Below are 26,237 nucleotides of genomic sequence, written 5' to 3'. Positions count from 1 at the left end.
CAAGTTGGAGCAAGGGCAGAGCTGGCTGAGTATTAGGAAAAAAAGTTTCCCAAAGAGGGTGGTTAAGCCCTGGGTCAGGCTGTCCCAGCAGGGCCTGCAGAAAATCCATCCCTGGAGACACTCAAGACTTCACAGGAAGAGGTCCTGTGCCATTTGACTGAGCTTTCAAGGTAGCCCAGAGACTTTCAGAGGTCCCTACCAATCTGCATTCCTCTCTGAGTCCATGCTCGGTTGGTTTGTTTGCTTTTAGCAGGGTGAGCAAACATGGGGATTTTTGATAGGGGAACCTCTGGACATTTGTACTCTCCAGCACACATTTATTCAGTGAAACGTGTGTGTGACAGATGCAGGCATGAACAAATGGATACCCATGACAGAGTAGGTCTGTAAGTTCAGCTAGCAGTGTAAATATCTGTTGTGTCCAAGTATCTGGACATCTATCTTTGTCTCTTCATTTTTTCTAAAGGAACTTCCTTCCCCTTCTCAAGATGATCCTCCTCCTTCCAGGGCTTCAGAAGCCATTTGCAGAAGGGACTATTTATAGTCAGGGCTGTGCAAGCAGGAAAGATGTGGGTAAGGTAAGGGAAAATCTATTTGCTCATCAAAATTTCTCACCTTGGAGATGAGAAGTTTAGATGATTACACATGCAGATGTGTATGCATACATACAGGGGTTATTTTATTTTGGCTTTAACATTTGCTCCTGTTCTAAGTTGTACCCACATGTCCTCTTCAGGCTTGTGTATTTGATAAAGTTATTTGTATAGTGGTCCTATTGTCAAGCTTTTGTTGACTTTAAAACCTTTTCAGTGTAGTTAGATGCAGTGATGTTGCAGTATTTTGTGTCGTTTTAATTCCTTGGCATGAGCCTTTCCAACCCTTTCATCATGCTTACTCCCATTTCCCTGATTTGTTGTTGAAAAGTTTGCTAAAAGCACTGTTTATTTCTATAGCCCATAATGGAGTTTGCCATTTCTCTTGTGGTTCAGTGAGAAGAGGTTGCATAAACATAACTCCATTTAAAAAAGAAAAGCAAGTGCACCAGCATGTTGTAATGAGAGCTATTAAAATAATTAGTCCCTATCCTAGGATGATTGCAAAAGAAAATAAGTAATGAAAGTGAACATATAACAACTGGATTATAAAATGAATAACCAGCATAAAAATTGAATGAGTCAAAAGTTTGAACCAGAATGTGACTAAGTTGCAGGATATAGTATAGGAAGAAATGTAATAGTGCTTATTCCATGGCAGTTTACTTGAACTAAATGTCTCTGAAAAGTGTCCGAGATGTGCACGTAGAGCTTGTACTTTCCAAAATGTATCACCATATTTGATTTCAGGACAGTCAGTGGGTCAAACCTTGCCCAAGGCAATCACAGCAGGTTTAACAATCAAGTGATTAAGGGAATGGGATAAAATGTCTGCATTCCTGTTTTGATTTGATCTCACTCCTTATTTTATTATTGCCCACTGGACAGGTCTGCATTCACTCATGCTACAGTGTCCAGTGCTGCCCACACTGAGAGAAGAAAGATGGGTAATGCAGGCTCACCCCCAGTGGTAGCAGTTCCTTCAGCCTTGTGGGTCTTACCACCCACCAACTCGCTTTGGTGCTTCCAGTAAGTCTTTTTGTTGTTGTGTGTATCTCCTTGTATAATTGTCATACTCTTGCCTTAAAACAGTATCAAACAAGAAAGATATTGTTCTGTTGATGCTGATGGCTCAATATTACCAATGTCAGAGATGTCACTTCCCAGTAGTGTGTTGTCTGATGACTGTCATAGGCTTCAATATGAATATTGTAATGAAAAAGCTCTAATCTTGGTTTACGTGTGCTGAGAAAACATTCCTAATAATGCCGTGTGAAATTCAAAGCATATACTGATCAGATGGATATCTTGTCCTTTGAAATATTAGCTATTTAAATGTAAATATTATTACTATTTATAATACTTTATAAAACAATTACTTTAGAAATGACCACAACTCTTTTATTCCATTTGATGCTGCAGAAGCCTCTGTTCAGAGGCCATTTTTGCACTGTCAACCTGCAAAAGGGGTTGAGGTGTGCTTGGGCTGTAATCAGTGGGTCAAAGCAAGCTAGACTAATCCATGGCCCAGGGATGTCCATCTGTAACCATATCTCCCCCCAAAACTGTATTTGTGCACAGTATTATGTTCAGTACATAGCAATAGAGCTAAACCAGTTCATTTAGAAAACTCTCTCTATGTATATATTTCCCACCAAAGATTTTGTGAAAAAGTGTAGGATCAGGCTAAATAGTATTTCAAGAATCACAAATCAAAATTCCTGAAGAGCTGAGACCCAAACCTTGAAGGAGATCTATACGGGCTCATATTTAGCCCAGATTTCTAAAGGAAAAGAGTGCTTATGCTAATTTTGGGGAAGCCATACTATTAAGAACAATGTTTTCTGTAAGTTAAAACAATCTAGCACCACCACACGCTATAAATAATGGTTCTTAAATTGTTTATTCCTGAAGATAGAAAGATTATATTCATGTAATAATACTTATAGCTGTGCAGACTTGTCCTGCTTATTCGAGGTCATCTTTGAAGTTTTAGAATGCACTGATGAGTGTGCATCAATAAATTTTTACTTGTCTAGGGAAGCAAACCAACTGTGGCAGGTTTAATCGGAACTAAACCTTGTCTGAGTCAAACGGAGGCTACAAACCCGAACATGCTGGACAAGTTACAGCAGAGTTAAGGCCTGTTCTTTCAGCTGTTCCAGGGTGTGGTGTTTGGGGAGGGGGAGAGTGTCTATATACATACTTACACGGTCTGTATAAAGTATCCCTAGTGCGTAGGAGGCTGGCAGTCATCCTGTATCTACTTGCCTATGTGACCTTGCTCCCAGGGAGGTTTGCTTCTGGGGATGCTCTGTTTAGCAAGGTATACCAGACACCAAAGGGACAGGCAATAAGAGCTCAGCAGTGGGCTGTTGTTGAGTTGGGTTGCAAATAGTGGGCTGTGAATTAATCCAAAGATTTTCAAATGTCACAAAAGGCAAACACTTATTGGTCTTCAGTGCCTGTTGCCCAGTTGCTTGGCAGAAAGCCAGAGAATCTTACTTGGATCATAGTTTGTAAGATAAAATAAGAAGCCTTATCTAATTTAAATTGACATGTTTCTTTCAAAGTGCTATACTTTTCCCTCTTATTTACATTCAGTCTAATCCTGTGGCAAAATCAGCTCTAGGGGACATAGCTACAACCACACTGACATTTACATTTCATTTGTTTATAGTGGATCTGAGGTTATGTCTGTGCATTTTACCAGTGGCTGCAGAGGATGAGAAGAGCTTTAGGAAAGAGTCACCACATTGATGAGAGTGGGATATGTGCTTTTCATAACTGTACTCCTGACTCATTATTCACAGCACAAAGAATTCCCTTGTGGCTTTCCACTTCTTATGTGGTTGGTGTACCACTCCCACCTTCCAAAAGTCTCAGCCGCTCAAATGCGTAATTTTCTAAAGTATAGGCTGTAAAATTAAAGGTTACATTTCAGTTCCAGAAGTGAACCAAGTTACCTGGCAGTTTTAGGAGAATGTACGTGTGCGTAATGGTTCAGAACTTAGGCACAGAAAAAACACCTTAAAAAAACCTAACAATAAAGTTCAGATTTAAATCCATTAGCAATAGAGAATTCAGAAGCTGATACTCTAATCCATAATTCCACTCGCTGTTCTGCAGCGTGTGTTTTACTGTATATAAGATCAACCAGTGCCCTAAGGGGACTGCCCAGTTAGGGTAGTAGAAGGGTGAAGTAAATATTATCAGGCCTGTTAAAACTTTGAGTTTCTTGACCTTTATACCTTTTACACTGTTTTCAGTGAATGTTTAATTTGAGTAGCCAGGGAGTGCTAAACCAAAACATTTTATTTGCCAAGATTATTTTTTCATTTAGTACTCTAGAGAATGTTTATTATCCTTGTTACCTTGTAAGCAGGATACCTTGCAGTTTTGATTTTCACATTCCTGTGAGTTAGGGAAATACGTTTTTATCCTCATTTTATGGCTGAAGAACTGAGGCACAGGGGTTCTGAAGGTTCAAGATGCTAAGCGTGGTCACCTTCTAGGATAGCTACGTTTCAGCCTTTTATGGGCTAATAGGCCTTCAGTATCCTTAAGTTATACTGGAAAAAATATGTAGGCTCAAGAAACTGTCCCTAAGAACTCTTTATTGCTGGTATGAGAAGAGCTCTGTATTACTCGTTTTTCAGTAACATATATACAGGGGATGAGTGAAAGGAGTGGGGCCCTGCACCAGGATGGGGCTCTAAATGAAGATCTCAAGTCTGTTCCAATGTCCTGATGACACAGCTGTGGTGCCCACAGCACCTCTGCAGGGGGCCTCCCAGAGCACCCTGCTGTGGTGAAGCTCTTGTTGCAAGCAGCATGGTGGAGAGAGCAGTCCTGTCCCCCCTCCACAGGGAAAGGCTGGATGTCTGGGAAGCTGCTTTCTGCAATTGCAATACAAAACAGAGAGAGCTGATCTGATGACCTGTAAGCAAGAGTTAATGTGGTTGGATCCTGTGCTAGTATGTGGGATTTGTTAATGTCTTGATGTCGTTAAGATTTTTTGAATGGTAGCCTGGTGCAAAGCCGATGGTGCGCTATTGATAAAATGTTGGAGGTTATTCATAGGTATTAAGACTGAATCTGATGTGTCATTTTAATGGAACCTCTGTACTTTTTCTTTGATGTTTTAATAGTTTACCATAAACACAGAAATGAAATAATTCAGTAAATGCAACAGAAGTACTTTGAAGAAAAGCTAACAAAATGGAGGAGCCTCGAGATCTGAGTCCAACCAGTAAATCAACAAGGCTACTTTGAAGGTCTCTTCAAAGTGCCGTTTCACTGATTCTGAAATTAGTCCTGTTTTGCTGCAGAGATGATGGGAGCATATCAGTGAGGAGCTTGATTAGTCTGGAAAAGGGCAAGTACTGGTGTTTAAGGCCATTTGCACATCAAGACTCTTCAAGTGGCTTGTTAACTGGACTGTATTGGAAATAAAATAGAAGTACATGTGATCAAAACAAATAATCTGTGGCCTGTTATCTGCCATTACCACCATTCTGCTTCCACTTTATTGCAAACTGAAAATGCTCGTGATATTATTCTCTCACAGTGGTGGTGTGGGTCTTCCCCTTGTTTAAACTGTGAACATGTGTTTTTGTAACTGGCAGTGTGGGTCTTCCCCTTGTTTAAACTGTGAACATGTGTTTTTGTAACTGGCAGAACATGGACTCTTCTCCCCAGGAAGAGGGTACTCGAGCAAGGTGTTTGTGAGTAGGTCAGAAGCCAGGTCCAGATGCTAACAGGGGCATAACAAGACAGTGGTGTCCGAACTGCTATGCTTGCACCCCTCCACAGTGAAGAGAAAAGAACAGATCCTGCCCAAGGACAGCCACCAGTTGCATGTCAGACTGAAATGCTGTTAGCAGTGGGCCAGGGACATGCCCATTGTGGACCGTGTGTAGTCTACAGGCTGTGAGTTGAAGCTCAGTAGTCACCCTGGCTATTTCAGTAGCCATAAGAGGTTGTGACAGTTCCATACTCTCCTGAAATCCAGACTTGACTGCTTTCCATACTGACAACAAGACTAGAGGTACTGCCGCTCCACCGGAGCCTGCCTTCCTAAGCAGACCAGGCCTTGTATGCTCTCGGAGAGTACAGTAGGCTAACTTATGCTGAAAGTCTAAAGCTGCCTTAACAACATAGGCTGCGGAAAGGCAAACTGTGCTAACAAGCACGTCCTTTAAATAAAACGGAGACATAACCAACAGATGTTACTGGCAGTTCTGTAATGCACTCTTTGCTTTTCATCCAATTTCAGGGAGTGCGCTTCAAAATTAGGAGGGTTGAGTTTCATGAAAACCATGTGGCCACAATTTGTCCCATAGTCTTTTCTTGTTCAGTGTCCTTGCCACTGATTCTCTGTCTGGCTGTCACTGTGCTACAGCTGACAAGACTAAGTTTCAGTGGTACCTTTTACTTTTTACTCAATTTTTAGTGAGGAAAAGTTATAAAGTATCTTTTTTAAGGGTAAAAATTCTGTATCAATGAAGAAATAATGAAAGTATGTACAGATGGACGTATGTATACAAAAATGTTGATATATCTGTACATTTATTTTTGCCTGTAGGGCTTCTAAAAATCTATTTATTTTAATATTAGAATGAAGTAGGAAAATAAATGGTGGTAGAAGCAAAACTTGAATCTACAGTTTGGTTTTTTTTAAGCGGTTGATTTCTGGGCAGTGAATAAACATTTCCTATTTAAGGTGGATTTAAGTAAAATATGAATTATAATCGCTTTTGAAACGATGTTTAAATTAGAAGCTTCCATTGATCTTTTATGCACAGAACACGGTATGATGCATCTTATATACAAACAATATAATAAATGTATAACATTCATCAAGTTGTAGGATGTTTAATCTCTGAAAACAGTTGTTATATTTAACATTAATGGCTACTAGGACTATTGCCCAGACTTATTTGTAATTTAGAAGGCAGATAAACTGTGTTATATATATGCATAGTTCCATATTTAAAATTAACTTTATATCCTTGAAAGTATGTATTGATTATTACAATTTCATTGCCAGTAATGAAAACCAGCTTCAGAACACTTATTTAAAAAAAAAAAAAGCACACAAAACCCCCAAGCTCTTCTGTTTCTGGGTCCTTGCATTTGGAAGAGCTCTATATAGACAAAGAAGGGCGTTACTGTAATGTGTATTTATGGTCTTCTCTAAGAAACCATGTATGTTGCATTGTTTCCTGATGACAATAATGAAATGGTGCATTTCTGTGGGTAGCCTTCAGTATTAATCTGAGAAAAGGTATATATTATATTCAAGTTGGATAAAAAGGGATGTTTTATGAAGACCTCTAAATGAAGCTCACTGATTATATCATTCATTCATTCAACCAATTTCTCCCTTTGGTTTCCCCTGATTATTTAGAAAAAGCTGTAGTTTTAGACAGTCTAACCTGGTGTTACTCAGCTGCTTGGCTTCTACTTTGGAAGTTAGTTAACAGACATTTTAGCTACATTTCCAATTTGGTCATTATAATTTGCTTTGGATGAAGCTGTAAATATGGAATTACATAAGGTGTGTATAGAGAGAGACTGTCAACTAATGTAAATCATCATAGCTAAAGTCAACAGAACTATGCCAGCTTGTATTAGCTGAAGAACTGGGCCCTGAAGTCTGTAATACGATTATTAAAAAGCCACTTTACCTGGTCTTGTGCTAATATCACATACAAACATATCAAAATGTGAAAAATGTTGCAGATCTCTAGTCCCATTTCTTTCTATCCATCTATCTGTTCATTTCTCAAAGCCTTTGAGTATTAAATTGCAGAATGAATATCACAGTGGCCCAATTTAACTTCAGAACAAGGAAATATTTTGAATTCTGGAACTGCTCTTGGTCATGTGAGACAGTTGCGACAAGTAATGTCTCTTTAACATTTCAGCATGTACCCTGTTCACAGCTGTTGCAAGGTACAAAATACATTGCATCCAGACTCTGCCACCTGTTGTAGGCAATTTGGAATAGAACAAGTTAATGGAGATACAAGAACACGTTTTGTCTACTTGCAATGATATTATCTGCATTTCATTTAGCAGCCTATTACAGCCTTTCTTTCATGTCACTGTTTTGCGAGATAAACCCTTGTTTTTGTAGCAGTGAGAGTAGGTTAGTAAATGGAAAATTCATAGGTGCTTTTTCCCCAGTCCTTTGTCCCTTTTTCTTTCTCAGCTGCATTAGGCCCAGCCCCAGCTGAACCTCTTTGCTTCTAAACTAAAAGTGAGCCTTGGCAGCATCTAAGCACCATCTCTAGTTTCACCTCTGCAAGCACTCTCTTCTGGGAATGGGAGGGAAAGGGGCACTGATGACTGTCTGCTTTCTATTCAGCTCCGCTCAGTTAGGTGCAAGACAAGTAGATCTGTGTCACTCAGAGAGAGTATGTGAGAATTGCTGACATATGAGTAATAACACTCACCTGAACAAAATTCCCTCCCTTGAAACCCTTCCCATTCTTGAAGGTCTTCTGAGTTCTGGCTGGTGTTTTCAGAGAGGCCAGAATGTCCTGCTTCCATTTCTCTTTGCTGAGTCTGTTACCCCTGTAGGTGTCAAGCCCTTTGTCATACAGACTTTCTTGTAAGCCATTTCACATCTTTTTCTTATTTTTCTGAAATTTTGTGGGTTCTGACTCTTGAGAAGAGTGCTGGCAGGTGGTCATTAGGGGTCAGTGACTAAAGCTGGTCATCACCTGTGGCCTGTTATGCTAAGGCTATTTCAGCTGATGGCCCAGCTTTGCCCTCTCCACCATGGCCAAGTTTTCCACCACAAAGTAGTTCTAATCCACACTGGCTTGCTGAGTATCAAAGTACAAAACATATTCAGAGCATCAAATAGAAGCTGTACATTGATGGGCAGATTAATAGACTGTCCCAGTATCCCTAACCTTTTGTCACTGAAGCTTTTGTAGCCTGCAAATTGCCTCCAGCTCTTCCTTTTTCCTGTCCTTGCCATATAGACTGGTTCTAAATCTTAATGTGTCTCCAGCCTGCTACCATGAGAATCAGGCTGTTTCATTCTGTCCAGAGAGCTGCAACTTTTGTTCAAGCCCTTCTCTTTACTCACCATGATTAATGAAATCTTATTTTCTCTGACCTCCTTGATTTCTTTATCGTCATTTTCTGAGCTACAGAAAACACAACTACTAATATCAGCACTCTCTCACAGTTGGATGTGATGGTGATGGCAGTTAGAAAAAGTTGCTTTTCTCTTCTTACCTATCTGATAGAAATCTGTCTTGTATGCAGAAAGAAAACACATTTGTTCATCTCCTCATCCCTTAAGTGTTGCAGTAGACTGGTGGAGGAAGACCAGGGACACTAAACTGATTTCCCCTCCTCAGCCTCTCCAGCTCCCCTTTCATTCTCCTTGTATGTTACTCCTCTTTGAATCTGAGTTATAGCTGACACTAAGGTCTAACCTGTAAAATCCAGTCTGGGCTTAGAAATTGCTTATAACTCAGGTCGGTGGGTTATCTTTGTGGATTACAGGTGCTTGAATGAAAGCCTGGATTAACTGTATGGCAGAGACTTGCTTAATAACTGCCAAAAGAGGAGCAGTCCTATCTTCTCAGCATAAAAAATTAGCGTTGCCTTTCAGGACCTGTATGGTGTTTTGTTGCCTGTACATCCTGTCCTTTAGTGCAAAGGACTACTGAACTAATTTAGGGGAGACACCAGATATCCATGAGATGACAACACTTTTAACATGTACCCAGGTAGTCTGAATTTGAACTTGAAACCTACAAAAGAAAAATCTCACTTGGTTGTCTTTTCCCTTTTAAGAGCTAATATTATAATTTCAGGAGTGAGAAGGGGTTTTTTTTATTTGAAAGATAAATTTACTAATTCAAGGTTTGACCTTTCTGCAGTTTATATCATCAGAATCTTTTGCATGGTGAGCTTAAACAAATTGCAATTGTTGGTTTTGGTGACTTTTTTCCCTCAAAGTTATCATCAGTGTCCTAGCTGATTCTTAAGGGAACAACCTGAATTAAGCAAAAATGCTACAAGTCTAAATGCTAAAAAGACTAAAAATCAATCGCTATTGCTAAATCTAAGTCAAAGAATAAATAGCTCTACATTATAAAAATACTTCATAATGATTCATAGTTTTCACACTGCTTTGCACTCCAGTTGAAGTTGAGCTGCGTTTGAATTTTTAATGAAAAACAGTTGGTACAGAAAATGTAATATGGACTCAAACCCCATCTCTCTACATTGGACTGTGTACCACTTCTTTTTTCTCCTATACGAAAAGGAAAAGCTGTCTGCGCTCATGCTGTTTTATCTATTATACAATAGCGTTACTGTGGGCATGTAAATAGTCTTATAATTCATGGGGTGTATGTGTGGGAAGTTTTCCTGTAGAGTCTGATTTATAAGGTGGCTTGCTATTACTTCCTTTACCTTGGACATCTCTGCACTTAGCTGATAGGAGTGCTGTACATGTTAAAAACAACGGGCATAAACCAAGAGTGTAAGGAGTTGCAACAGCTCACTTATGGATAACAGCACTGCTCAGAAACTCTGCAGAGCAATGTGGTTTAATACAAGTGGTTCTCAAATACCTTGTACCATGGTGCACTCTCAGCTCTGGCATACTGTATGACACAGCTTTGGCTAGGTACTTAGGAGAGGTTTACAGCTGTTTTTTGTATAACCTGTAGCAGGGGATTCACTGTCAATCTACAGAAGTGTTTTGAGGTCTCAGAAGTAGATAAACACAAAGATGAGAACACATCCAGGATCTCTTCAGATTCGTTCATGATCCTACAAAGGAATTATGAGTATTTGGCAATTGTGGGGATGAAATTTGCCATCTACAAGAATGTTACTCTGTGTGTGTGTGTGTGTGTGACATTGGCATCAAGCGTGCTTATGACATGCTTGCCCTTTCTGCTGAGCTCTTATTTAAGATTAGTATACTTAGGATCTTAGTAATTACTGAATAGTGTAATTAATTTCTTGCCAGTGAATCCTTTGTTTCTTGGTCTTATGTTTAGGAATTTATTTGTCACTAGAAGAAGAAAGTTTGAGTCACAGAGGAATGAGTTTGTAGATGGGGTACAGAGCCTATGGAAGGCATATGGTGATTTGACACCTGTCCTGGAGTAAAACCACTGGGCTAAGGGCTGAAATACCTATACCACTCACGCGAGCTATGAGATACAAGGCATGTTAATAAAGGTGTCCCAGCATCCCAGGGATACTGAGGGGTGAAGGCTGAAGCTGTACAAGTGCACATCTTCAGAGTGCACATGCAGTTACTCCTTATCAGCAGGACATCTTTGACGTACCAAGGTAGAAACTATGAGCACTAGTGCTTTGCAACCTTTGAACTTATGGACCACTGTCAGCCCTCATTCTTATGGACACCAGTGTAACCACATAGAACTGACAAACTGATAAATGTTATTATTCTATAGGTTTTCTGAATCAGCTGCAGAGCACATGATACGGCCTTACAGATCACAGTTGGGACCTGCTGTTTTAGAAGCCTATCATATACCATGTTGCTTGGCATAACAAAGAGTGTATATAAGTATATGGCACTTGATGTATATATGCATAGATGAGTAGGAATGCAGGACCAGCAGGTAGCATCTGGGCAACTGAATCCTCTCTTTCTTGCTCTGGCAGACAACCATACAGTAGATACTAGTTCAGAAGAATCCATAGATCATCCTATGTCACCAGACATCATAGTTCTCAACATTTAAGAGAAATTGAAGATTGTGGTAAAAGTCTGAGAGCTGCCCCTGTAATCTGTCACATGGAGCAAGCAGGAGAATGGAGGATATTACTAGTCTTCCAGGTCTGTGTGCTAGCAAAATATTTATAAAATTAACTCCTGTGTGATCCCAAGAAGCTGATCATGCCCTAAATTACTGTTGGGGCAAATAAAACCCCTCTGATCCTTGCTAATCTGACTTGAAGGACAGATGTCCTTCTGATCCTAAATCTGATGAATGGCTTAATCCTTTGTGTGTGAGCAGGACACCATTCATCTGAGAATTTTACGTCACTAGGAACACAGCTGTACTCTGTTTACATCCTGGTTTTTGTGTCATCCCATTTCCAGAAGCCAAATGATAGACCAAGGAAGGAAAAGAACATTCCTTTCTGATCCACACAAGTTAGAGTCTTCAGCCATGAAGCTAATGCAAGTGTAGTGCAGACACCCAGGAATCCAGTTGGCTCTCAAAACTCTTTGCATATGCTTAAGGACTGGATTCCCTAGGAATCACACCACAGAATTAATTTCCTGGGTTTAGGAGTTCTCTTAATTTAATTTACGATCCTTTCTGTACATCCCATCTGTACAATGTATTCCTTCCTACATTTCTTGCTCCCATGACCACATTTAGAAGGCTTTTCCAGAATTTCATTCCTGAATAAATAAAACCCTTCCACTTTCTAGTCCAGATTTATTTGTGACCAGTTTATTGCAGAGATGAATCTGCCAGACCAAATGCTGAGAACTTCTTAGTTGAGATCCTAGGAGGCCAAAATAACCCTTCATCTTTTCCCATATGTACCTGCACCCAAGCTAAATGATTAGTTCAGATACAGAAAATTTTCAAATTGTAAGGTCTCTGTGATAATCAAAACACGTGAAATTTTGAGTGGGAATATTTTGAATGGAAAGCAAGAGAGGGCTCGCAGATCTGGTGTATCTGTTCTCCCAATTCTCAGCAAGTGCTGAGTTCCAGTAGTCTCTGTCGCCTCACCATGTTTTCCACAGTGCTGTGTCATGGCTATTTTATCTAAATTCCTTAGACAATATCTGCCAGTAAATGCACTTACTTTCTCTTCAATTGTTTTTAACCATTTCCAATGTATTTATTAGTATTTCTCACTGCTGTAATTGTTTCTTTTGTCCCTAAAATTATCCACTGACTTTAATTAAACCCATGAGCCTAGAGAATTTGACAATTTAATTCTTTTAAATGCAGCCTTATTGTCAAGCAGGTTTTCCCTGCAGCCCTCCCAGCTGTCGTTTATGTAGAGGAAACAGCTTTGGATGTCATACTGTTAACTGCATTCAGGTACATTTCTTCAATGGGCATGGCATTTAGTGATAATTGAAATGAACTAATTTAAATGACCAGCCAGTGAGAAACAAATACAAACTAAACCCATTCTAAATAAAAACACATTATTCAGTGTAATCACTCTTTTAAAAACCCTAATAACTAATCAAGGCCTGTTGTACAAAAAATATAATCTGTACAGATCTGTATGATCTGTAATTGCCACACTTGAAAAGAGAGAGTTCTACAGTCTGAAATTTTTATTTTCTTTTTTCACACAGGATAAATACTATATCTGATGATCCAAATCCTTTATGTTTTCTGTAGAATGCTTGAAGTGAAACAATGCATCTTTTACCACTGAAAACAGCATAAATGACTCCCTGAAGGATTTATTGTAAGTCAGATGCATTTGTCATTCTATATTGATAATCTTTGCACTTCATTATCATATTCAACTTGCCATTTATATGCAGATGACACAATCATTTATGGTAATAGATTATACTAGAAGAAAGCTTAATATTATCTTCAAGCTGATTTAAATGAGGTTTAAGATCATCTGGCACAATCTAAATTACTATTAAATATTAATGAAACAAAGATCATATTATTTGGCTCAAAACAGAAGTTGGGTAAACTGAACAACTGGCAATCAATGCGACCTTGGAGACAGTTAGCAAATGTCAATTGTGAAGAATATGGATACATCATTTTTCATCGTATGACTAAACTATTGATTAGCTGTGAAGATTTGAAAGAAAGCCAAGAACTTCATTTGGGCTCAGAAAATTTGTTGACTTAGGGGAAAAGAAAAGATTTGTTTTCTTGCATTTTCAGTTTATGTTATGTACTTTGGGTTTTGCTGATTGCTGCATAATGTTTGTTAGGAAAGATAAAGCATTTTTAACTTGGTTATCGAGGCAAATTTGCTTTGAATTATACATTTCATAAACATCACCGTCATTTTAGCAACAATTGGCAAAAAAATAGAAAACTGTCAACGTTTCATTGGTACGTTGTCCTTCTACTCTCTCCCTTCTCCTGTCACCTGTTTTCAGATAAGTTACAATCTTCGGTCTTCCACATTTTCTGAAATAGAAAAATTAATAAGAAAACTAGTATCTCTACTTCTTCATCTGGAACCATACAGCTGTGAATTTGATAAAGTGAGTCAGGAGATTCAGGTACATGCAGTATTTGTATGTGTTTATTTTAACATAGTTATGATCCTGTGATGTCCTGAGCATATTCTAGCAGACACAGATGAACTCAATGGCAGTTTATATCAATTCCCAAGATGACAGATAAGGGACTTGCCAGGAGATGTTCTCATTCTTAGAGACTCAACCTTATAATCCCACAGTGAAAAGGAAAAAAACATGACCTCTCTATTGTTCAGTTTATTAAAAATGCAGAAGAACTCCTGCATTTAAACACTGGAAATCCACCTCCTTTTTTGTGTAGCAAGATATGTCACACTAATACATCCATTGTCCCAGAAATGCCAGCTCTTTTGACATTATAATGAATCTCATGGTATGAGATTTGTTTGTTGTTACCCTCTTTCTGTGTTAGACATAATCAAGAGCAATGTGGAAATGTTTTCTGTTCAGGGCATCTACTATTTCCTCTTAATATTTTGCTAGACTGTGCTTCATCAAGCTGAGCATGGTTTCCTTTGAGCATTTGCATTTAGGAAAGGGGTCACAACCATTTGTGTGACACTCATCTGGATCTTTGCTACTCACCCGCTAAGGAGCTTCCATGTAGTGTCAGGAGATGGAGACCTACTCTGACAGCAAGAAAATACACAGGGAAAGAGGAGGATGCAGACATTTGATTAATATATGTGGGAATGACGCAGGTTTAGAAGGGCAGGGCAGCTAGGGAACTGTGGCTAGGACAGAAAACTGAGTTAAAAAGGACAGTGAAGGCTAGGATAATTTGATGGGTCTGGGAAAAGTCATTGTGGGAAAATTTGTACAAGTAGAAGGCAGAAGAGTCTAGACAAGTGGAGGGGTAGGTACCCTCTGGAGGCACAGGAATAAGGGATAAAGAGGAAAAACAGAGGAGAAAGCAATGAAGTAGAAGATTAGTGTTGGAGGAAATGAGGCACAGGCAAGATAAAGTTTCTTGCCAAGATTACCAGAAATTCAGGTCTAAAGAAAGGATTTATTGGGTGATGAGCTGGGACAGTGAATGCCAAATAGGACAATCTGATGTCCAGTCCATTAGCTTACCTGGAGCAAAAGGTCTGGATAGGAGCTGCTGAAATTATGGGTGGAAAAAAGAGCAGGGGAGAAGGAAGAGTTTATATCTTCCCTGCTTGCGGGCATTTGAGAAAAGTTGCTGGAATCTCTCTGTCAGAACAATTGCAGGGAGGAGAAGATTTGTGTTTTATTTATCTATGTAATGGTATTTTCTAATTCAAAGTTAGTATGTCATGTGTTTCAAGTACAGATGCCTTCCCTAGGAGATAAAGTAATCAGGCAGACTTCTATCAAAATAACTGGTGAATTGTTTTTAGAATTAGCCTCACAACTAATTTTGAAAACTAATTCAGCAGATTCGATCTTTGAATTTCTTGATTAGGTAACACCATTTTCCCAGTCCACCTAGACCTGCCCTGGCAAGACACTTAAATCAATTTTCTTGTCCCCTTGTACTGTCAGCTCTCTTTGAAAGGATGGGAGAATCCCAAGAAGGAGCCCTGCTCTGAACAATAAAGCCATACTTTAATATCATCAGTAAAAACCTTGTTCCATGCTGTAATCACATCAGGAGGAGGCCTTTTTGAGCCTGTGCATGTTACCTAGTGATAATGTAAGATTCCTAATGAATACAGTTATTCTTCAGTGGATTAATGTTTCTACTAGCCACTTGCTCTGTAGGTAAGAACCAGCCCCATGTTGCAGTCATGGGTGCTTGGGCGTGCTGCTGCGAGTTCAGTAACGAATGAGCTCTGACTTTTGCTGCTTGGATTTGCCAGCACCTTTGCTGCCGGATGGGTATGGTTCTTCCCGCCAGAGAGTGATGATGCTGCATTGCATCTCTGGGCTCGTTCTGCATTCCCAGAGCTGCCTTTTCCTTTGGCATGTGAACCAAAGGCCCTCCTGCAGGCAGGTGCTCTGTCTTGCCCCTGTCTGAGGACAGGAGACCATCTTTTTTTCACTGAGGGGACTCTTCCCCTCCTAAGTCTGTTACTATTCTTTGTTTTTAAAAAGGTGTTCCCTCCACCTCCCAATGAAGCTGAGGTCACCTTCAACCTACCTTTTCTTCTAGTTTGAGAAACCTTTCTCCATTATAGTCCAGTTAGAATTCCATTGCTCTATTAGCCAGGCAGCTGTGCCATCTTAACCCACCCCGATCCCACTTCACCCATACTGGCCTTTTCATTATCTGACTTACCCCACATTCGTGTATTGCTATCTCTAATCATTCCAAACTTGCCTACGTTTAACAATGTATATGCTTGATTTTCCACTTTCATAACTCTTCCCCAAATGTTGCTCTTGACTTCTTCACTGGATGTACTCTGGCCAAGGCTTCTTAAAGCACCTACTTGCTATTGGCCTTCACCTATTGCTATTGGGCTACCACTGTAACTACCTCCAGTCATTGTACCAGAAAGAAGCACCCTTTCTTGTATAGCCCAGCTGCTCAGAGAGCAGTCAGATCCTTTCCGTGCTATGTAACTGAGAAGCCTGAGCTTTATGGGAAGGGGCAGCCCATTTCTGACTATAGGGATAGTGAAACCACAAGGCTGCACCCCTGAGCTCAGCCTGGCTCACCATTGTTTATGAAAAGGAGGCAGTCCCTCCACTGCCAGCCTCCTGACCTTTATGTTCTGGACAGTCTTACAGTAAATGTTGAATGCTTTGCATGAATCTAGAAATCAGAGGAACTTTTGAGGGAGAGGGGAAGATAGAGAGAGGGTGAGTGGGCATCTGGATAGAGTTTTACTGGGGCTCACATCCCTACTCAAGCCATACATTTTGACAGCGCACTAATGCTCACACTCCTCTATTATGGAGGAAATGGAAACCTTTTCAGACTGAGATGCTTAAAATAGGCTCCTAAATCAATGCTTAGGCATATAAATAGAAGCAGTTTGATTTTCAGCAATGCTGAGTGTTCTGGTGATGCCGGTGTGGAAGAAAATGCTTTGTGTACAAAAGTACATTATTAGAAAATGTGGAGGTTCAATAATTGTTATTTACAGACAACCAGTTAGAATCAGAGTCATCTTTTTTTGGGTCAGCTGGGCTTGGCTCATCTTTGGCCTCCATCTTTCATGTTTTTATTGATGATTTGATGTAAAGGTAGCATCTGTTATTATTAGATATTTATGGCTACCATCTGGATCTAACATCATCATGGGATTGGAATGAGAAAGTGAAGGTCTTTGCAAGTTCCATAGTATCACACTTCTGTTGTGTGCTTTGTAGAGATGACATGTCTGCTGCCATACGGCACTGATACTGTGGCTGATTCCAGCTCTCACAGAAGCTGTGATTCACAAGGCTCCTAGTTTTTACCATAGCAGTCCCTGCAATCCTTTCTAAAGGAGTGTGAGAGTAACGTAAGAGAAACATAGCTCAAGTTGTTGCAACCTTAGCCTCTGCATACCACTATCTACATCCAGAAGGACCTTTGGTTTGGGTGGTTTTGCTTTTCTCACATGGATTCTGGGCAGACCTCACAGTAGAGCAGATGCCTTCCCTGATTTTCTGCTATCTCCTCCCTGTCAATCTCTGTGAAGATTTTCTGTATAAATTACCCTACTATGAAGTGAACAGACTGCTGTGAGGAAGCCCTTGTTTTTACACGCACACTCCACTCCATGCAATAGTGCGGGATGGTGAATGGACCAGGATGTTAGATCTAAGCAGTGATGAATACACCCTCAGATGTACCTGATGTTATATGAGTTATTGGCATATCTGCCTAATACAGGTTTTGGCCCCAAAGCTTAGTCACTGAAATGGATTTTTGAGGTGTCTAGGAATGCTATAAGATTACAACTTTTTTTTAAAGTCAGTGCCACTGAAATTGTGACTATGGAATGCGGTAGAAAAAAATCAAACCACTCAACAGAGGACTCTTGGCCCTGTCTGTGTGAAAGATAACCTGGTAAAATGGATATGTCTTATAACAGCAACTAAAAATATGGGGTTTCTTTCATTTCCTTTGGAAAGTTAAAGCAACCTGAGGTAGGTACTGGCAAGTATGAGTCCTAAGTTGTTTCCCTCTGAAACTTCTGTTTGGCTCGGATTAATCCCTCTCTTAGGATCATGAAGATTCCATTTGTTTTTTGTTTCTTCTTAGAACATATAATTTCATACTGCAGCCTTCAGTCGCATAAGTAGTTGAATCCATGAGGTTATTTGTATTAGTATGGCCTGCAGATTAGGGTCTTAGAATGTAACCACATTAATCATAGTCAAAAAATTACAATTTCATATGCTTAGCATAATCTTTTATAGAAAAATCCTGTTGTATTCTTTCTATTAATGGAAAACTTCAGTTAGATACCAATCAGCTAACTCATACTCAGGAGCCTAAGTTATCCTCTAGGTAAAGGTTCTCGCCAAATACAACGTCACAAGAACTTATTTTCTTGATGACCTATTGTAAGCTGGAAACACATCCTATTTCATGTACTACTAGATATAATGGATAAGAGTTCTTTTATATTTCATTCATGTGTTTAAAAATGTTCTTATGTGGTAGAATTCTGACAATACTTTGTGTTTTATTTGGAGGGGTTTGGGTTGTTTGTTTCTTAAATGTTAAATGACAAGTTGAAGATAACTTTTCAATGTTAAAATTTGTAATAGTGACAAGGAATTAACCTTGAAAGTTTACAAAGAGGTCATAAAGAAGATATAAAGAATGTTAAATGTTTTAATAACATTTACAGTCATTTGCTGAAAGCATTTAAATGTAGTGACCCTTGTGTTAGTATAGGCCTTTTATTAAGTGAATACATGCTTGATTTTAATTGCTTCTTTCATGTAAGAGTGATTTTATGAACTTGAGCTTATAATGATTAACTTTGAAATCTTACATATCACGGGCAGTTGAGATAAACTTAAATTTAGATGAAAGAAAGGTGAACCATTTGTGATTCAAACAAGGACATAAAACAGATGATACTGATTGTATCGGTGTGTATAGACCTAAGCCATATCCTGGGAGTGACACCACACAGACTGCGGGGCAGGTTTCTTCTAGCTCAGATCACTGGGAACCAAAACCAAATATTTACATCACCAAGCTCAGCAAGAATATGCCAGCAGACCAATGGCCTGTATTAACGTAGATTCTTTGAAAGACATAAAGGGGACCATTGCAGGAGTGGTGAGACAGCAAAGTCCAGATCCCTGAACTCTGCTCCTGGCTCCGTATGTGTCACTGAATGTTTCAGTGCTTCTGGTTTCCATTTGTGAAACGAGACTAATATTTATTTACTTTTTCAAACACTCCAGGATCCAAAATTGCTTGATATTAATAAGCTGTTTGCAAGCCAAGCTCTGGCAAATCTCCTTTGTACTTCTGGCATAGGAGTCACTGTGGCGAGGAAGCGAGGTTGGGATGACCTGACGTATCCTTGTAGTACTGAGGGAGCTCAGGGCTGCCTTACAGTTGATACATGCTGTCCACCAATACGGACATAGTATTTAGTGCAGAGCAGCCCTGAGGCAGCTGTGCACAGGTGTGAGGGCCTTTTAACACACTAGGGCCAAAGTCATCTGTGTACCCTCCCCATTGCTGCACACCCAGCAGGACCGTAGGTGGGCAGTGGGGACCTTGCCCAGCTGCTCTGCTTGAGAAAGGGCATCTCCCCAGGCCAAGGGGTTGAAGAGGATGAAAGGGGAGAGACGTGGCCAGTTAAACAAAGGTGAAATGCTGGAGACTGCCAGGCAGACTCTTTTGGAAAAGGCTGTGCTGCATGCAGGGTTTGTTCATAATAAACTGGGCTGCAGCCACACTGTGAAAGTAAATGCCTGTTCCCCCCCCAAGGGTTTCCTGCTCCCTTTGAGAAGCTTTGCATAGTACCAGTGGCCTGAGATGCTGAATGGCTCCCCAGAGTTATGAGACTTGTCTTTTAAGCCTCATGGCTCTAAAGTGATGTGTTAAGATCTTTCTTGTCTGGTGGTTTCTTAACCTTTTTTGGGCCCTGACTAGGCCTCTTCATACATATCACCCCTTAAAACCCCATGAGATTCTCAGAGGCCCTACATCCCCTTGTACCCTGAGGAAAAATGTGCAGAGATCATGACAGTCGGCAGTATTTGACTTCACGTCCCCGCCCCCAACTACTTCATACTTCTGGGCTGCTTGGACGGTAGCTGCTGCTGGGTTTGAGCTCTCCTTTCCGTTCCAGCATTGTTCAGTGGAGGGAGAGCAACTCAAGCAGCCACTAATGCAGATCCTCTGATAAAAGGCATTATGCAAATGCAAAAGATGATACTGTTAGTGTACTTAAGTATCAGTACTGTTCAAAGTCTCACATGATAAATGAGGTGATTTGTAATTCTTCTTTCTCTTTGCCACAAAATAACAATCTTCTGTTACAGTGGAAGTATTAATTAAATTGCAAGTTAAATTGCTTCTGTTGGATAGCCCCATTTTTTCTAATTCAAAACCTTAAATAGTGACATTAGGTTCATTCTACAATAACAGGCCAATATGATGTCAAAGGGAACATTACTTTTTCTGGCTATTGTTTAGTAGTGAAGAAAAACAGCAAGAGCTTCTTTACATGCAAATGTCATCTGTATAAAAAGCAGGGAAATGCTCTAAAGAGATGATATTATTACAAAGCATAACTTTTTGGAGGCAGAAAAACCAGAGGAAACATTTTATGGTCATCAGCAGTCTCTCCATAAATCTGTACCATCAGGCATGCTCTGAGGTTGGCATGTATACTGGTCTAAAAAAAAAAACCCGAGACCCTCAGCCTGGAGACTAAGAAGGAGGGGAAATGCAAGGAATGTGTCAAAGAATTTGCCGTCTGTGCTGAGCAGAAACCAGATGTTTTTGCTAGTAATTATTATTATGATAATTCATTTAAGTAGGAATAAAATAGGGCATGATTGTTTACCGCAGCCTGTTTTCCCTAGACAGGCTGGGAAATGAGAAAAAAAATCTCAGAGGTTTTACTCCTGGTTAAATGAATAATTTTATCATTTAACCAGGAATAAATATGGCAACACAAATAGTTTTCATACATATTGCATGGTACCTGTGAGTAGATCTCATACACTTTTTTATTCAAGAAAGTCACTAGAGGCTGTTGAGGAATGTTAGGGAAGGTCACTTTGAAAATTTTTTTTTTTTTTTTTTTTTTTTTACACATTTTGCCTCCTGCTAAACAGTGGAAAAACTGGAATGGCCAAAGACTGGTAAAGAATTAGACTTGGCAAGTCTAGGTGGTCATTTCGGGTGGGAATCATCTGTTGGGAATGGATAGTGCAGGAGAGCCTGTTGTGAGCCAGGCTTCTGTAGGTTATTGCAGGATATCCATCGGATTTTGCTCTAGCATCTCTTACAAATATTGATTTCACATGTGTACAAAAGTTCCGAATTATTAAATCCTTCTCAGTTCCTGGTGTTTGATTAGGAACTATTAGTAAGCAGAAAGTAATTTTTTTCCTCTTCTTCACTCCCACAGGATATGAATAGCTACCAGTGGTTTTTTTTATATAGGTTAGAGAATAGTGTCAAGCAAGTGCTCAGCAAATATAAATCTGGTTGATCTGTTTAGTCTGAGAAGAAAAAAAGTACAGTTTTCAGCTGCTATGCCTTCTGCAAGCATTAAGTTGGAAGCTTTGAGAGAGTTAAGTAAGTCCTATAGAAAAATTAAAATCTAAACAGAGTCTGGAGGAGCTTAATCGAGCAAGTGCATTATTGGGAGTCTTTCTGACAGTGAGGGTTAATTTATCACCCTGAATCCAATCACTTTATAAAAAGCCAGCGTGGGTTTCATTTACTTTGATGAGGTTTATTGCAAGATTCCAGAAAATCAATTTTACTGTGAGCCATATTAAACCCAGGGGAATATAAACACTATATGTACAACACATAACTTTTTGTTACTGCTTACTGGATCACTGGGGAAATTATATGTTTACTATGAAGAAGGGTTATGGCTACGTTCGTTGTCTTGGGTAACTCCCAGCCTGCCCATCGTAGTGAAATAAAACAAAATGGTAGAGTTCAGAATCAGCACTTAACTTGTCTTCATATAGCCTGAGGTATAGAAACACTCAGCATTAGTGACTTAATTTTCCAAAGGGCTTTAAATAACTGTTATGTTATATACTATCTATGTTATATACTATACTATGTTCTTTTGCAAACAGACGGTAAATGCAGGCAATACATAATCTGCTGCTGGTTGACCAAGCGCAGGTAATTCTTGCTCCCAGAGCTTCTTGAGATACAAAGGCAGAACTGACACGCAGTTAACTTGGAAATGGTCAAGTTTGATCTGCTGGTTAGGGACTTTGAAGAAAATTTGCAGTTTGCAGGAATTTCTATTGTGTGTTTACTCTCTGTCTTCCTTCCCTATCTGTTTTACATACTTGTTGAATCTTATGTGAATTAAAAAGTGATAGGAAAGTAATTTTGCACAAGAAGATTATGTTCCCTCTGGCAATAGCAGGTCAGAAACTCATTTGGGTTATGCTGAATAGATGGTTTCCTGTTTTACCGTTTTGTACATACCAGTAAGGTCATAACATCTTTCAATTATTGGTATTTTTTTTCTCCTTATCAGACCTTCCAGATTATGATGTACTACTTATGTTGAAGCTGGCATAATGGGCTGAAATTAGTGCTTTTTACATGAAGAAACTTAGATTACGAATAAACACACAGAAGTCATTTCCATATAAAAAGGCCTCAGAATTCAAGAAATTCAAAATCAGGTGTGTGTAGCCTGTTTCATGATGATTTTCACCCCTTGTTTTGCCAGTGTTGGGGTCTGTTGTACTGTGACAGGAAATGAGCAGCTCTCTGTGGCTTCAGTGGCCAAAGTGAAAGAGCAGAGCAATACATCTATCTGTCTGTCTGTCTATCTATCTATCTATCTATATTTCTCCATGTGAGTTTCACAAGAACTAAGATGGGATATCTGAAAAGTTCCAAATGTAGTTAAATACTCAGTTTGGTCTATTTTTTGAGGGAAATGGAGACCCTAACTCCCTTATTAACTTTTGAGACTTCTTCCCTAAGATGTAATGCATGTTAATGTTTGTAGGTTTATTTGCACGTTATATTTGGTAGTGTTGTAATCCAAAAGCTCTTGCTTCAGCCAAACTCCCAGTGAAGTGTGTTTGGAGTAAGAAAAGAAAGAAGTGACATGTAGCCATTATTTAAAAGAATGAAGTCTATTATGGTTTATAGATGGTTGCAAGAATACTGTAACAATAAATATGGAAAAACAATCTCCCAAAATATTTATCTTAAAATTCCTTCTGATACCTATGTATCTATATATGTTTATTTAGGTGTTTCCAAGGGATTGCACATGTATGAGTTGGAAGAACAATTAGCAAAATTTGACTCACAGCAATATTGTCAGTAATCTTTTTGTCTGTGTATGAAAAAAGTTACTGTTTTTAACTATCTATTCTATTAAAATCTCATACAATGAAATTTTTAAAAAGCAGATGACAGACTGTAAGTATAGCACACAAATTCAGTAAAGGAAGAATTATCATGGACCCTCGTTATCTTGTTGCCACTCTTCCCCTTCCCTGTCTCTGATATGTTATATTTTTAAAGTGTGAGCTCTTGAAGTCTCGGCCCTTTCTTTCAAAGCTATCTTGCAGTCATTTTTATTAGGCAACTGAGTAAAAGTGTGAAAACAAACGAGTGGTTAAAAAGGAATGAGCGTGTGCTCTTATTTCGTGTTGTTCTTTTGAATCTAGTCACTGGGAGTTTGGTGCATAGTGAATGTCAGAAAAAGGATGTGGCTTTGTTGGGGGCAACCCTGGATTTGGGGTTGATTTTGCAAATCCAGGGTAGAGTGTGTGGCTTTATGTTCTGAACTTGCTGAGTTCATTTCAGATTAGGTTTAGCTCAATGGAAGGGAAATCAGGCTGAAATACCAATAGCTTTGAATATCCTATCCACAACATTTCTTGGATTCTTTATAGTTGTGTTTCTTCTTTGTATACAGAACGTTTGAGCAAGTACAAACTAGCCTAGAGCTGGTGAATACAGAAGATGCTTTCTGAATCTGGAGCTTGACTATGCCCCACTCAGATTATTTCTGAGAGTACAGCATGTGGCTGGGGGGGAAGTCAGTATCTTCAGCAAATGAACAAAAGCATAAGAATCTAACACTGAACACATTAAAGATGCTTTGGTATTGATATCTATACATATCTGTAGTATCTAAAGACTAGTTTGTATGCATGTGGATGTCATACACCACACACAACAGAATAGCAAAAAACCTTTAGTTTGGTAAAATAAATTGTTCTTCCCTTCATTCTTTTCTTTGTATTTGTGCACTGAGGAACTAAATTATGCTTCAGTAGCTAAACAAATTATGCAAAATTATACACCATGAATATTTTATATTCCAGAACCCTGAAGCAAGGACTTTGAATAGCTTTATGTCTGCAGCAACCTGTGTCATACCCAGATGAATTCCACAACTGATAAGTCCCCCTTCTTCCTAAAACTTTACTCAGGTCTTTATTTTATGTTTTTCTTTGCATTTGTCAGTGATTATTAATAGGAATGTCTCAAGGGTTTTATTGTATGTAAGAAAATGGAAGTTACTGCAGTCAGCCTTCTTTCTACTACTTCATGAGGCGGGGAAGTTATTCCCTTTATCATTCTGAATTTATTTAAAATTTCATAGAATCATATAAAGAAAGTAATGTGGCAAAACCAGGACTAAGTTTAAAAAACTAGCTAAACCACACTTCATCTGATGCTGGACTACTACTCTGATATATCTCTGTTTTAATTTTTTTTTTTGTATGCCAAAATATATTTCCCCTTCTTCTATAAAACTTTAATTACAAAACCATGTAGGCTTGTGTAGGAGAGACTGTAGCTGTGGTGCACTGGAAGATGAGAGCAGTTTATAGAAAATATTTGAAATTTTTCATTTTTTAACTAGTTTTAATGATCTTGTCCTGTTTCCATCTAATACTAAAGAGCAGGCATCTTGAGATCACATGAATCTGCCCCTGAGTGGCTGGCAAAACAGAAATCTTGTAATTATAACTTAACAAGGATTCTTTGGCACTGCTTACTGGTTCCTGGGATGCAGAACCTGTGAGTTAATGCCATAATTTTGACTCCAAGTGGCACTGAAATAGGGGAGTGGGTACATTTCAGTGTGCTCATTAATCTTGAATGTGTTTCAATAACTACATAATGTATATTGGCAAATGCTGGAGTGGGCTTGTAATTTGGGGGGTTAAAGTGTACTATTTACTAGTCATTTAATACCACTAACTTTTCAAGAACATGACTTGTACAAAGTCTCCACTAACTCATCCAAAGAATCTCAGCTTACTCTTGGAAACAGTTTTGGGGGTAGTGTACCTGTTTTCTGTCCATCTCATCCATTCCATGCCTTCTGTTGATGCCAATATACTTCAACATAAAGTGAAATTTATCAGTTATGGTAAAAATATTCACTGCCACAGGTAATGCTAACATATTAAAACGTTTATGCTTTTATGTCGTGCCTACTGCTGTAGTATTTTAGTATTAATCTATTTGTCCTCTTTTCCAGTTGAAATTGAATGTGCAGTTACAGACAATACAGTTGATGACAGAGGTCCTTGTTTTGAAAAGTATTTGCCAATTTATTTGATTTAGGTACATACCGAAACACTTTCTTTAGCTGGAGCTGTAAAGAGTAGCTGTATGCCGTGAAGTCTCTGGCTTTTACCTGCTCATACAGGTGTTCACCACAGGTATGGTGCGTGCCAGTGAATTAGAAAACACTTCATAGCTGCAGTACTCCTAGATTTGGTCTCCTTATTTTGGGAAAATTTGCAAGGATTTTTACTCGAGTGAAATCTGTATTATTGTTACTGTCTGCTGGCTGTCATGGATATTACTATTCTAAAATTAGTTAGCCTGTGTTATTAAGTAAACAATAAACAATATATATAACTGTCTCTTACTGCCTGACAGATTGTGTACATGTATCAGTTTAGAACCCAGTATATTTGTAGAAAGGAGGAACAATGTAATTTGTTTTCATTTTACAAAACTAATCTATGTTAACGAAAAAGTGTGTAGCTCAACAGTCTTTCTCTAAAAATGGTCTGATCGTGCATTTTTCTTTGTGCATTTTAGTGATGTTATTAGGTTTGACTATTCAGTGTTTCAGGGGAACATAAAAAATAGAATTTATATTGTTCATTATTTTTACAGCTCAGTGGAAAGTGCAAATAACATTCATAAAATGTAGATGGCCAGATAAAATTATAAAATATTATTGATGAATTAACCTGAGATCTAGATCATATGAATGCAATGTTTCCTTTTTACTACAGGATGTGAGTTTAGACTG

General features: G+C 38.9%; 1 long non-coding RNA gene across 2 annotated transcripts in view; it reads left to right on the top strand.

The window, feature by feature from the left end:
* The window catches only part of LOC142031984 (uncharacterized), a 242,102-nt gene that overhangs the window by 150,450 nt on the left and 65,415 nt on the right, over positions 1-26,237 (top strand). For both annotated transcript variants that reach the window (XR_012650689.1, XR_012650690.1), the window contains exon 3: positions 1,482-1,622. This is a non-coding gene — a long non-coding RNA (uncharacterized LOC142031984). The remainder of the gene's footprint in view (positions 1-1,481; positions 1,623-26,237) is intronic.

Source organism: Buteo buteo, chromosome 1 (genome assembly GCF_964188355.1).
Source record: "Buteo buteo chromosome 1, bButBut1.hap1.1, whole genome shotgun sequence".
In the NCBI taxonomy this organism is placed as follows: domain Eukaryota; kingdom Metazoa; phylum Chordata; class Aves; order Accipitriformes; family Accipitridae; genus Buteo; species Buteo buteo.
This window is presented reverse-complemented; position numbering and strand designations above follow the sequence as displayed.